The sequence below is a fragment of the Oncorhynchus masou genome, unplaced genomic scaffold (genome assembly GCF_036934945.1).
Source record: "Oncorhynchus masou masou isolate Uvic2021 unplaced genomic scaffold, UVic_Omas_1.1 unplaced_scaffold_1395, whole genome shotgun sequence".
NCBI lineage: Eukaryota > Metazoa > Chordata > Actinopteri > Salmoniformes > Salmonidae > Oncorhynchus > Oncorhynchus masou.
Window position 1 is genome coordinate 91,403 of NW_027003875.1, and position 15,162 is coordinate 106,564.

The following is a 15,162-nucleotide window of genomic DNA, read 5'->3' on the forward strand; positions in this document are numbered from 1 at the left end:
TTCCTGAGTGAGTCCCAGTAGTAGTGGTGTAACGACAGTTTCCTGAGTGAGTCCCAGTAGTAGTGGTGTAACGACACGGTTTCCTGAGTGAGTCCCAGTAGTAGTGGTGTAACGACACGGTTTCCTGAGTGAGTCCCAGTAGTAGTGGTGTAACGACACAGTTTCCTGAGTGAGTCCCAGTAGTAGTGGTGTAACGACAGTTTCCTGAGTGAGTCCCAGTAGTAGTGGTGTAACGACACGGTTTCCTGAGTGAGTCCCAGTAGTAGTGGTGTAACGACACGGTTTCCTGAGTGAGTCCCAGTAGTAGTGGTGTAACGACACGGTTTCCTGAGTGAGTCCCAGTAGTAGTGGTGTAACGACAGTTTCTGAGTGAGTCCCAGTAGTAGTGGTGTAACGACACAGTTTCCTGAGTGAGTCCCAGTAGTAGTGGTGTAACGACACGGTTTCCTGAGTGAGTCCCAGTAGTAGTGGTGTAACGACACGGTTTCCTGAGTGAGTCCCAGTAGTAGTGGTGTAACGACACGGTTTCCTGAGTGAGTCCCAGTAGTAGTAGTGGTGTAACGACGGTTTCCTGAGTGAGTCCCAGTAGTAGTGGTGTAACGACAGTTTCCTGAGTGAGTCCCAGTAGTAGTAGTGGTGTAACGACAGTTTCCTGAGTGAGTCCCAGTAGTAGTGGTGTAACGACAGTTTCCTGAGTGAGTCCCAGTAGTAGTAGTGGTGTAACGACAGTTTCCTGAGTGAGTCCCAGTAGTAGTAGTGGTGTAACGACAGTTTCCTGAGTGAGTCCCAGTAGTAGTGGTGTAACGACAGTTTCCTGAGTGCGTCCCAGTAGTAGTGGTGTAACGACAGTTTCCTGAGTGCGTCCCAGTAGTAGTGGTGTAATGACAGTTTCCTGAGTGAGTCCCAGTAGTAGTGGTGTAACGACAGTTTCCTGAGTGCGTCCCAGTAGTAGTGGTGTAACGACAGTTTCCTGAGTGCGTCCCAGTAGTAGTGGTGTAACGACAGTTTCCTGAGTGAGTCCCAGTAGTAGTGGTGTAACGACACGGTTTCCTGAGCTGCATACACACACACATGCTCTGCATACCATACCATACATACACCTAGAGTAATGTGAGAGAGAACAGCTATTCTCCTTTTGACCCCATGACCCCTGGGACCTGTCTAACTGACAGATGACCTTCCCTTGTTAACTGAATTAAAAGCCATTTGACATTCTGTTTAGCGGAGTGCAGTATAGAGGACGGTGCTGGTGTTGGGGTGGCTGACCAGACCGCTGACCCATCCGTCTGTTAGGGGCTGGCCTGCTGTTGGTGTTGGGGTGGCTGACCAGACCGCTGACCCATCCGTCTGTTAGAGGGCTGGCCTGCTGTTGGTGTTGGGGTGGCTGACCAGACCGCTGACCCATCCGTCTGTTAGAGGGCTGGCCTGCTGTTGGTGTTGGGGTGGCTGACCAGACCGCTGACCCATCCGTCTGTTAGAGGGCTGGCCTGCTGTTGGTGTTGGGGTGGCTGACCAGACCGCTGACCCATCCGTCTGTTAGAGGGCTGGCCTGCTGTTGGTGTTGGGGTGGCTGACCAGACCGCTGACCCATCCGTCTGTTAGAGGGCTGGCCTGCTGTTGGTGTTGGGGTGGCTGACCAGACCGCTGACCCATCCGTCTGTTAGAGGGCTGGCCTGCTGTTGGTGTTAGGGGTGACTGTTAGAGGGCTGGCCTGCTGTTGGTGTTGGGGTGACTGTTAGAGGGCTGGCCTGCTGTTGGTGTTGGGGTGGCTGACCAGACCGCTGACCCATCCGTCTGTTAGAGGGCTGGCCTGCTGTTGGTGTTGGGGTGGCTGACCAGACCGCTGACCCATCCGTCTGTTAGAGGGCTGGCCTGGTGTTGGGGTGGCTGACCAGACCGCTGACCCATCCGTCTGTTAGAGGGCTGGCCTGCTGTTGGTGTTGGGGTGGCTGACCAGACCGCTGACCCATCCGTCTGTTAGAGGGCTGGCCTGCTGTTGGGGTGGCTGACCAGACCGCTGACCCATCCGTCTGTTAGAGGGCTGGCCTGCTGTTGGTGTTGGGGTGGCTGACCAGACCGCTGACCCATCCGTCTGTTAGAGGGCTGGCCTGCTGTTGGTGTTGGGGTGGCTGACCAGACCGCTGACCCATCCGTCTGTTAGAGGGCTGGCCTGCTGTTGGTGTTGGGGTGGCTGACCAGACCGCTGACCCATCCGTCTGTTAGAGGGCTGGCCTGCTGTTGGGGTGGCTGACCAGACCGCTGACCCATCCGTCTGTTAGAGGGCTGGCCTGCTGTTGGGGTGGCTGACCAGACCGCTGACCCATCCGTCTGTTAGAGGGCTGGCCTGCTGTTGGTGTTGTGGTGGCTGACCAGACCGCTGACCCATCCGTCTGTTAGAGGGCTGGCCTGCTGTTGGTGTTGGGGTGGCTGACCAGACCGCTGACCCATCCGTCTGTTAGAGGGCTGGCCTGCTGTTGGTGTTGGGGTGGCTGACCAGACCGCTGACCCATCCGTCTGTTAGAGGGCTGGCCTGCTGTTGGTGTTGGGGTGGCTGACCAGACCGCTGACCCATCCGTCTGTTAGAGGGCTGGCCTGCTGTTGGTGTTGGGGTGGCTGACCAGACCGCTGACCCATCCGTCTGTTAGAGGGCTGGCCTGCTGTTGGTGTTGGGGTGGCTGACCAGACCGCTGACCCATCCGTCTGTTAGAGGGCTGGCCTGCTGTTGGTGTTGGGGTGGCTGACCAGACCGCTGACCCATCCGTCTGTTAGAGGGCTGGCCTGCTGTTGGTGTTGGGGTGGCTGACCAGACCGCTGACCCATCCGTCTGTTAGAGGGCTGGCCTGCTGTTGGGGTGGCTGACCAGACCGCTGACCCATCCGTCTGTTAGAGGGCTGGCCTGCTGTTGGTGTTGGGGTGGCTGACCAGACCGCTGACCCATCCGTCTGTTAGAGGGCTGGCCTGCTGTTGGTGTTGGGGTGGCTGACCAGACCGCTGACCCATCCGTCTGTTAGAGGGCTGGCCTGCTGTTGGTGTTGGGGTGGCTGACCAGACCGCTGACCCATCCGTCTGTTAGAGGGCTGGCCTGCTGTTGGTGTTGGGGTGGCTGACCAGACCGCTGACCCATCCGTCTGTTAGAGGGCTGGCCTGCTGTTGGTGTTGGGGTGGCTGACCAGACCGCTGACCCATCCGTCTGTTAGAGGGCTGGCCTGCTGTTGGTGTTGGGGTGGCTGACCAGACCGCTGACCCATCCGTCTGTTAGAGGGCTGGCCTGCTGTTGGTGTTAGGGGTGACTGTTAGAGGGCTGGCCTGCTGTTGGTGTTAGGGGTGACTGTTAGAGGGCTGGCCTGCTGTTGGTGTTAGGGGTGACTGTTAGAGGGCTGGCCTGCTGTTGGTGTTAGGGGTGACTGTTAGAGGGCTGGCCTGCTGTTAGGGGTGACTGTTAGAGGGCTGGCCTGCTGTTGGTGTTAGGGGTGACTGTTAGAGGGCTGGCCTGCTGTTGGTGTTAGGGGTGACTGTTAGAGGGCTGGCCTGCTGTTGGTGTTAGGGGTGACTGTTAGAGGGCTGGCCTGCTGTTGGTGTTAGGGGTGACTGTTAGAGGGCTGGCCTGCTGTTGGTGTTGATGTGGCTGACCGCTGTGCTGACTCATCCGTCGTGTTAAAGCTACAATATGTCACAAAGCTACAACATTTTTTGGGGCGATCTGACCAAATTCACATAGAAATGTGAGTTATAGATCTGTCATTCCCGTTGAAAGCAAGTCTAAGAAGCAGTGTGTCTGTTCTATCTGTGCTATTTCTATGCTTCCCGTTCTGCATTTTCGTTTATGCGTCTTTTACTTCCAGGTTTTGTACACTAGCTTCAAACAGCCGTATATATACGATATTTTTGCTCACAGCGGTTTAGACAGTACAATGATTCTCTACACAATGACTGCTTGTTTTGTCACATAAACTGAAATTAGGCAAACTATTAGAACTTTAGCAACCAGGAAGTGGAGGAGTGATTTCTGCACAGTGTAACTTTAGAGTGCTGGTGTTGGGACGGGTTGAAGCGACTGACCCGTGCATGCTGGAGATCCTCTACACCAGAGATGATCACTAGTAGTCTTGCCTATTCCTGGAGCCACTGGGAGGGCTGGGGACTCCCTGCTGTTCAACCTCACTCACACACACACACACTGGACCAAACAGACTCTTGGGGTTTAATCACAGGGCAGACATCCTCCCTCTGAGGTGTCTTTGGCCCAACCACAGCTTCATTCATAACACTGCTGCTCAGGGTTTCCACACTACTTCTGTTCCATGTGTTTATGATTGGCATTCAGCACACACAATGGCCGTGAATAGAAGTGAATGAAGCTTTTTGAGAACATGTCCAGTCCTCTGTGGCCCATGTAAAACACACAGGGTTAGATGTTTTAATGAGGAGGCCCTGGTCTGTATGAAGGGGGCCTGCTGGGGGCATCCTACATCAACTCCTCAGTAAGGAGGTCTACCAAATGGCTGGTTGTCACCCAGGTGTTGCTGCTGGGTCAGTGTATCAGGCCCTTGTTGTTAGAAGAGAGGTGGACAGCCAGCCAGGCCTCCTGACAGACAGCCAGCCAGGCCTCCCTGACAGACAGCCAGCCAGGCCTCCTGACAGACAGCCAGCCAGGCCTCCTGACAGACAGCCAGCCAGGCCTCCTGACAGACAGCCAGCCAGGCCTCCTGACAGACAGCCAGCCAGGCCTCCTGACAGACAGCCAGCCAGGCCTCCTGACAGACAGCCAGCCAGGCCTCCTGACAGACAGCCAGCCAGGCCTCCTGACAGACAGCCAGCCAGGCCTCCTGACAGACAGCCAGCCAGGCCTCCTGACAGACAGCCAGCCAGGCCTCCTGACAGACAGCCAGCCAGGCCTCCTGACAGACAGCCAGCCAGGCCTCCTGACAGACAGCCAGCCAGGCCTCCTGACAGACAGCCAGCCAGGCCTCCTGACAGACAGCCAGCCAGGCCTCCTGACAGACAGCCAGCCAGGCCTCCTGACAGACAGCCAGCCAGGCCTCCTGACAGACAGCCAGCCAGGCCTCCTGACAGACAGCCAGCCAGACTCCGTGACAGACAGCCAGCCAGGCCTCCTGACAGACAGCCAGCCAGGCCTCCTGACAGACAGCCAGCCAGACTCCGTGACAGACAGCCAGCCAGGCCTCCTGACAGACAGCCAGCCAGGCCTCCTGACAGACAGCCAGCCAGGCCTCCTGACAGACAGCCAGCCAGGCCTCCTGACAGACAGCCAGCCAGACTCCGTGACAGACAGCCAGCCAGACTCCGTGACAGACAGCCAGCCAGACTCCGTGACAGACAGCCAGCCAGACTCCGTGACAGACAGCCAGCCAGACTCCGTGACAGACAGCCAGCCAGACTCCGTGACAGACAGCCAGCCAGACTCCGTGACAGACAGCCAGCCAGACTCCGTGACAGACAGCCAGCCAGACTCCGTGACAGACAGCCAGGCCGCCTGACAGACAGCCAGGCCTCCTGACAGACAGCCAGCTTGACTCCGTGACAGACAGCCTGAGCATATATTTAAGTACTTTTTTTAAAATTTGGCAATGACTTAGTCTGCTACTTTTCTTGGGTAAGAATAAACCCAATGTTTGGTTTTCTTCCATTCAAATGTTTCGACCTACATTCAGGATACGTCTGTCTCTAACTAACTTCAGGTGATCATGTTGTTCTCCTCTTCAGGTTGTTCTACCATGGACACAGACATGATACCAACATTCACTTCAAAAGACCAGGAGATTGACTACTGGAAGGCCTTATCCCTCAAGTATAAGAACAGGTATGTTCATGTCAACTGATCTTGGCTACTCATAGCTCATTTAACAAAATCATTGATTGATTTCTACATGGTTAAACATTGAGTTTCAGAGGATTAGACTCAGCAGTTTGTCATTGTATCTGTTAAACTACTCTCTTCTACATACATGTTCCAAATTGAAACTCAAGCTAGTCTTCTCAGTAATATAATTATACATGACCAGAACAGCACATGGCTTTGCTCTCGGCTCTGTTACATAAAACACGGCTTTTATGTTTGCTCATAACGCTGGAAGATGAACAACAAGGTTATGTCATAACAGTCATGTGATCATCTGACACATGACCTGTTCCTCTATAGGCCTTTGTTAACGTTACCATCGACACAGGAAGCAATGGATTCATTGGCCTAGATTAGGCCGAGTTAGTTTAGGTCTAGTTGTTCTTAGTGCTGGATAGTCATCATTTGTGCACACCGTAGCAAAACGTGTTGTAATGGAGAACATTTTGCAAGGAACATTAGCATTTCTTATTGTACTGGTTCAGGTAGTAGCCGACCTCACTGTTTCAGTCCCATTTCTTCCTTTTGGTTTCTATTGAATATGACTGGTGTCACTTTCACAGCCTATATCCAGCAGGGTTTTCCAGAACACACACAGCCTATATCCAGCAGGGTGTACTAGAACACATACAGCCTATATCCAGCAGGGTTTTCCAGAACACACACAGCCTATATCCAGCAGGGTGTTCTAGAACACACACAGCCTATATCCAGCAGGGTGTTCCAGAACACACACAGCCTATATCCAGCAGGGTGTTCTAGAACACACACAGCCTATATCCAGCAGGGTGTTCTAGAACACACACAGCCTATATCCAGCAGGGTGTACTAGAACACACACAGCCTATATCCAGCAGGGTGTACTAGAACACACACAGCCTATATCCAGCAGGGTGTACTAGAACACACACACAGCCTATATCCAGCGGGGTGTACTAGAACACACACAGCCTATATCCAGCAGGGTGTACTAGAACACACACAGCCTATATCCAGCAGGGTGTACTAGAACACACACAGCCTATATCCAGCAGGGTGTACTAGAACACACACAGCCTATATCCAGCGGGGTGTTCTAGAACACACACAGCCTATATCCAGTGGGGTGTTCTAGAACACACACACAGCCCATATCCAGTGGGGTGTTCTAGAACGCACACAGCCTATATCCAGTGGGGTGTTCTAGAACGCACACAGCCTATATCCAGTGGGGTGTTCTAGAACACACACAGCCTATATCCAGTGGGGTGTTCTAGAACACACACAGCCTATATCCAGTGGGGTGTTCTAGAACACACACAGCCTATATCCAGTGGGGTGTTCTAGAACACACACAGCCTATATCCAGTGGGGTGTTGTAGAACACACACAGCCTATATCCAGTGGGGTGTTGTAGAACACACACAGCCTATATCCAGTGGGGTGTTGTAGAACACACACAGCCTATATCCAGTGGTGTGTTGTAGAACACACACAGCCTATATCCAGTGGGGTGTTGTAGAACACACACAGAGCCTATATCCAGTGGGGTGTTGTAGAACACACACAGCCTATATCCAGTGGGGTGTTGTAGACACACACAGCCTATATCCAGTGGGGTGTTGTAGAACACACACAGCCTATATCCAGTGGGGTGTTCTAGAACACACACAGCCTATATCAAGTGGGGTGTTCTAGAACACACACAGCCTATATCCAGCGGGGTGTTCTAGAACACACACAGCCTATATCCAGCGGGGTGTTCTAGAACACACACAGCCTATATCCAGCAGGGTGTTCTAGAACACACACAGCCTATATCCAGCGGGGTGTTCTAGAACACACACAGCCTATATCCAGCGGGGTGTACTAGAACACACACAGCCTATATCCAGCGGGGTGTACTAGAACACACACAGCCTATATCCAGCGGGGTGTTCTAGAACACACACAGCCTATATCCAGCGGGGTGTTCTAGAACACACACAGCCTATATCCAGCGGGGTGTTCTAGAACACACACAGCCTATATCCAGCGGGGTGTTCTAGAACACACACAGCCTATATCCAGCGGGGTGTTCTAGAACACACACAGCCTATATTCAACGGGGTGTACTAGAACACACACAGCCTATATCCAGTGGGGTGTACTAGAACACACACAGCCTATATTCAACGGGGTGTTCTAGAACACACACAGCCTATATCCAGCGGGGTGTTCTAGAAGAATGAACCTTTCTTTTTGTGACAGTCAGACCTAGAGACAACTACCCTTCCTTCCTTCTATAGGGATTGAACAGACGAGAGTAATATATTATGTCATAGATGAGACCGCTAAGATCAGTGGAGTGAACGCACACACACGCACACACACTACTAAAACAGCTTTGTACTGACTGCAATCCCTCAGCTTTGCATCAAACACGTTTAGATCCTCTGTTACATAATGGCAAGACACACTACCAAATTTCTCAAACTCTGTTATTCAGCATGATATAGGTCTACAGTATTAACTCTGTTACTAGATCAACATGATATAGGTCTACAGTATTAACTGTTACTAGATCAACATGATATAGATCAACATGATATAGTCCTACAGTATTGACTCTGTTACTAGATCAACATGATATAGGTCTACAGTATTAACTATGTTACCAGATCAACATGATATAGGTCTACAGTATTAACTCTGTTACTAGATCAACATGATATAGATCAACATGATACAGGTCTACAGTATTGACTCTGTTACTAGAGCAACATGATATAGTCCTACAGTATTAACTGTTGCTAGATCAACATGATATAGATCAACATGATATAGGTCTACAGTATTAACTCTGATATAGATCAACATGATATAGGTCTACAGTATTAACTCTGATATAGATCAACATGATACAGGTCTACAGTATTGACTCTGTTACCAGATCAACATGATATAGGTCTACAGTATTAACTCTGTTACTAGATCAACATGATATAGTCCTACAGTCCTGCACATGTTCAAGTGGTTGTTTTCCCAGGCTCTGTAGAGCCTGACCCTGTCAGTGTTGACACAACACATTCTAGAGTATTGGCCTAGTGTGTGTTCATGAGGACGTTCCGGATGGCACCGCTACGCTACAGACACAGACACACACAAACGCACAATAACACAAACGCACAATAACACAAACGCACAATATAACACACACACACACGCACAATATAACACACACACACACACACACACAATATAACACGCACACACAAATCATTTTATATTCTAATTTACGCCTATTTAACACACACACACAACATGCACGCTATGCACACACATGTACACATGGATTTTGTCGAGTAGTGAACTGAGTGAACACACTTAATGTGTTGTCTTAGTCTGTATTGTAATGTGACGTCTTATTGTATATAACTGCCTTAATGTTGCTGGACCCCAGGAATAGTAGCTGCTGCCTTGGCAGGAACTAATGGGGATCCATAATACACCCCAGGAAGAGTAGCTGCTGCCTTGGCAGGAACTAATGGGGATCCATAATAAACCTTAGGAAGAGTAGCTGCTGCCTTGGCAGGAACTAATGGGGATCCATAATACACCCCAGGAAGAGTAGCTGCTGCCTTGGCAGGAACTAATGGGGATCCATAATAAACCCCAGGAAGAGTAGCTGCTGTCTTGGCAGGAACTAATGGGGATCCATAATACACCCCAGGAAGAGTAGCTGCTGCCTTGGCAGGAAGTAATGGGGATCCATAATAAACCCCAGGAAGAGTAGCTGCTGTCTTGGCAGGAACTAATGGGGATCCATAATAAACCCCAGGAAGAGTAGCTGCTGTCTTGGCAGGAACTAATGGGGATCCATAATACACCCCAGGAAGAGTAGCTGCTGCCTTGGCAGGAAGTAATGGGGATCCATAATAAACCCCAGGAAGAGTAGCTGCTGCCTTGGCAGGAACTAATGGGGATCCATAATAAACCCCAGGAAGAGTAGCTGCTGTCTTGGCAGGAACTAATGGGGATCCATAATACACCCCAGGAAGAGTAGCTGCTGCCTTGGCAGGAAGTAATGGGGATCCATAATAAACCCCAGGAAGAGTAGCTGCTGTCTTGGCAGGAAGTAATGGGGATCCATAATAAACCCCAGGAAGAGGAGCTGCTGCCTTGGCAGGAAGTAATGGGGATCCATAATACACCCCAGGAAGAGTAGCTGCTGCCTTGGCAGGAACTAATGGGGATCCATAATACACCCCAGGAAGAGTAGCTGCTGCCTTGGCAGGAACTAATGGGGACCCATAATAAACACCAAGAAGAGTAGCTGCTGCCTTGGTAGGAACTAATGGGGATCCATAATAAACACCAGGAAGTAGCTGCTGCCTTGGCAGGAACTAATGGGGATCCATAATAAACCTTAGGAAGAGTAGCTGCTGTCTTGGCAGGAACTAATGGGGATCCATAATAAACCTTAGGAAGAGTAGCTGCTGTCTTGGTAGGAAGTAATGCGGATCCATAATAAATATAAATACTTGTTTGTACACCGTGGTATTTTGGTCATATTGTCTGAAAACAGGGATGTTATCAGAGGGAAGGTAAACGAAGTCATTCCAGTCAGAGACATAGTTGAACAGGGCTGCTCTGTGGCCAAACTGGCCATGTGTGGTTCTGGTACGATAACTGTGTGTGTTTTGGTACGATAACTATGTGTGTTTTTGGTGCGGTAACTGTGTGTGGCAACTGTGTGTGCTTCTGGTACGATAACTATTTGTGTTTTTGGTGTGGCAACTGTGTGTGCTTCTGGTACGATAACTGTGTTTTTGGTGCGGTAACTGTGTGCGGTAACTGTGTGTGCTTCTGGTAAGATAACTATGTGTGTTTTTGGTGCGGTAACGGTGTGTGCTTCTGGTACGATAACTGTGTGTTTTTGGTGCGGTAACTGTGTGCGGTAACTGTGTGCGGTAACTGTGTGCGGTAACTGTGTGTGCTTCTGGTACGATAACTGTGTGTTTTTGGTGCGGTATCTGTGTGCGGTATCTGTGTGCGGTATCTGTGTGCGGTAACTGTGTGCGGTAACTGTGTGCGGTAACTGTGTGCGGTAACTGTGTGCGGTAACTGTGTGCGCTTCTGGTACGATAACTGTGTGTGGAATGAGCAGGGAAACCCAGTGAGGCCAAGGATGGAGCAGTGGCTGCCGGTTAACTGACCCCAGAGCTGTCGAACCCTGTTTGTGTGTGTGTGTGTGTCTGTGTCACTCAGACCTTTTCTGTTCAAGAGTCATCCCTGGTCAGTGGAACTATGTATCTGTAGCCTGGTCCCAGATCTGTTTGTGTGATCATCTCAACTCCTTGTCATGCCAAACAGTTGTCCTTTGTAGCTCAGTTGGTAGAGCATGGCACTTGTAATGCCACGGTAGTGGGTTTGATTCCTGGGACCACCCATATGTACAATATATGCACACATGACTGTAAGTGGGGAGGCAGGGTAGCCTGGTGGTTAGAGTGTTGGACTAGTAACCGGAAGGTTGCAAGTTCAAACCCCTGAGCTGACAAGGTACAAATCTGTCGTTCTGCCCCTGAACAGGCAGTTAACCCACTGTTCCCAGGCCGTCATTGAAAATAAGAATTTGTTCTGAACTGACTTGCCTTGTTAAATAAAGGTGAAACAAAGTGTCTGCTAGATGGAATTATTTTACATGGTGGTCCAGGCTAACATACCTGGCTACCAGGTTAGTATACCATGTCCTAATCAAATCAAATCAAATGTTATTTGTCACATACACATGGCTAGCAGATGTTAATGCGAGTGTAGCGAAATGCTTGTGCTTCTAGTTTCCGACAATGCAGTAATAACCAACAATTAATCTATCTAACAATTCCAAAACTACTGTCTTATACACACAAGTGTAAAGGGATAACGAATATGTACATAAAGATATATGAATGAGTGATGGTACAGAGCAGCATAGGCAAGATACAGTAGATGGTATCGAGTACAGTATATACATATGAGATGAGTATGTAAACAGAGTGGCATAGTTAAAGTGGCTAGTGATACATGTATTACATAAAGAGGTTCTCACACTTTAACCAACCATTCTAATTCAATTCAGTGGCGCCACCTGACTGAATGAATGGCATGGAAAGTCTGCATTCATTCAGCTCTAGCATGGCGTTGGCCTTTGTCATGACAGATGAGTCAGGAGCCATGCAGGACCATTCTAGTTTCATTACATCTATGACCAGACAGATAGTAAGGTCTAGGTGTTTTATGTCTGTGGACAGACAGACGATAGACTGATATACAGCCACATGGGACAAGAGAAAGTGCTATGCTACAATCCAGGAGTCCAGACCTTTCAGCTAGGCCCATCTGTAGATATTACTGGACGGTATTACTAGGTTGTATCTAGCACATACTGTGTGGGTCAGCAAGTCTGAACACAGTCCAGGAGTCTGAATATAGACTGAATACAGACTGGACTGATAGAGCTTAATGACAGAGACAGTACCTCAGGTCTGATAGAGCTTAATGACAGAGACAGTACCTCAGGTCTGATAGAGCTTAATGACAGAGACAGTACCTCAGGTCTGATAGAGCTTAATGACAGAGACAGTACCTCAGGTCTGATAGAGCTTAATGACAGAGACAGTACCTCAGGTCTGATAGAGCTTAATGACAGAGACAGTACCTCAGGTCTGATAGAGCTTAATGACAGAGACAGTACCTCAGGTCTGATAGAGCTTAATGACAGAGACAGTACCTCAGGTCTGATAGAGCTTAATGACAGAGACAGTACCTCAGCAGGTCTGATAGAGCTTAATGACAGAGACAGAGCTTAATGACAGAGACAGAGCTTAATGACAGAGACAGTACCTCAGGTCTGATAGAGCTCTATGACAGAGACAGTACCTCAGGTCTGATAGAGCTCTATGACAGAGACAGTACCTCAGGTCTGATAGAGCTTAATGACAGAGACAGTACCTCAGGTCTGATAGAGCTTAATGACAGAGACAGTACCTCAGGTCTGATAGAGCTTAATGACAGAGACAGAGCTTAATGACAGAGACAGAGCTTAATGACAGAGACAGTACCTCAGGTCTGATAGAGCTCTATGACAGAGACAGTACCTCAGGTCTGATAGAGCTCTATGACAGAGACAGTACCTCAGGTCTGATAGAGCTTAATGACAGAGACAGAGCTTAATGACAGAGACAGTACCTCAGCAGGTCTGATAGAGCTTAATGACAGAGACAGTACCTCAGGTCTGATAGAGCTTAATGACAGAGACAGTACCTCAGGTCTGATAGAGCTTAATGACAGAGACAGTACCTCAGGTCTGATAGAGCTTAATGACAGAGACAGAGCTTAATGACAGAGACAGTACCTCAGGTCTGATAGAGCTTAATGACAGAGACAGTACCTCAGGTCTGATAGAGCTTAATGACAGAGACAGTACCTCAGGTCTGATAGAGCTTAATGACAGAGACAGTACCTCAGCAGGTCTGATAGAGCTTAATGACAGAGACAGAGCTTAATGACAGAGACAGTACCTCAGGTCTGATAGAGCTTAATGACAGAGACAGTACCTCAGGTCTGATAGAGCTTAATGACAGAGACAGTACCTCAGGTCTGATAGAGCTTAATGACAGAGACAGTACCTCAGCAGGTCTGATAGAGCTCTATGACAGAGACAGAGCTTAATGACAGAGACAGTACCTCATGTCTGATAGAGCTTAATGACAGAGACAGTACCTCAGGTCTGATAGAGCTTAATGACAGAGACAGTACCTCAGGTCTGATAGAGCTTAATGACAGAGACAGTACCTCAGGTCTGATAGAGCTTAATGACAGAGACAGTACCTCAGGTCTGATAGAGCTCTATGACAGAGACAGAGCTTAATGACAGAGACAGTACCTCAGGTCTGATAGAGCTTAATGACAGAGACAGTACCTCATGCCTGAGAGCTTAATGACAGACAGTACCTCAGGTCTGATAGAGCTTAATGACAGAGACAGTACCTCAGGTCTGATAGAGCTTAATGACAGAGACAGTACCTCAGGTCTGATAGAGCTTAATGACAGAGACAGAGCTTAATGACAGAGACAGTACCCCAGGTCTGATAGAGCTTAATGACAGAGACAGTACCTCAGGTCTGATAGAGCTTAATGACAGAGACAGTATCTCAGGTCTGATAGAGCTTAATGACAGCGACAGTACCTCAGGTCTAATAGAGCTTAATGACAGAGACAGTACCTCAGGTCTGATAGAGCTTAATGACAGAGACAGTACCTCAGGTCTGATAGAGCTTAATGACAGAGACAGAGCTTAATGACAGACAGTACCTCAGGTCTGATAGAGCTTAATGACAGAGACAGTACCCCAGGTCTGATAGAGCTTAATGACAGAGATAGAGCTTAATGACAGAGACAGTACCTCAGGCCTGATAGAGCTTAATGACAGAGACAGTACCTTAGGTCTGATAGAGCTTAATGACAGAGACAGTACCTCAGGTCTGATAGAGCTTAATGACAGAGATAGAGCTTAATGACAGAGACAGTACCTCAGGCCTGATAGAGCTTAATGACAGAGACAGTACCTTAGGCCTGATAGAGCTTAATGACAGAGACAGTACCTCAGGTCTGATAGAGCTTAATGACAGAGACAGAGCTTAATGACAGAGACAGTACCTTAGGTCTGATAGAGCTCTATGACAGAGACAGTACCTCAGGTCTGATAGAGCTTAATGACAGAGACAGTACCCCAGGTCTGATAGAGCTTAATGACAGAGACAGAGCTTAATGACAGACAGTACCTCAGGTCTGATAGAGCTTAATGACAGAGACAGTACCTCAGGTCTGATAGAGCTCTATGACAGAGACAGAGCTTAATTACAGAGACAGTACCTCAGGTCTGATAGAGCTTAATGACAGAGACAGAGCTTAATGACAGACAGTACCTCAGGTCTGATAGAGCTTAATGACAGAGACAGTACCTCAGGTCTGATAGAGCTCTATGACAGAGACAGAGCTTAATTACAGAGACAGTACCTCAGGTCTGATAGAGCTTAATGACAGAGACAGTACCTCAGGTCTGATAGAGCTCTATGACAGAGACAGTACCTCAGGTCTGATAGAGCTTAATGACAGAGACAGTACCTCAGGTCTGATAGAGCTTAATGACAGAGACAGTACCTCAGGTCTGATAGAGCTTAATGACAGAGACAGTACCTCAGGTCTGATAGAGCTCTATGACAGAGACAGTACCTCAGCAGGTCTGACAGAGCTTAATGACAGAGACAGTACCTCAGGTCTGATAGAGCTCTATGACA

The 15,162-nt window shown here is 49.1% G+C and overlaps 1 pseudogene; it reads left to right on the top strand.

The window, feature by feature from the left end:
• Window positions 1-15,162, top strand: part of LOC135530611 (nuclear distribution protein nudE-like 1-B) — a 34,099-nt pseudogene that overhangs the window by 2,953 nt on the left and 15,984 nt on the right.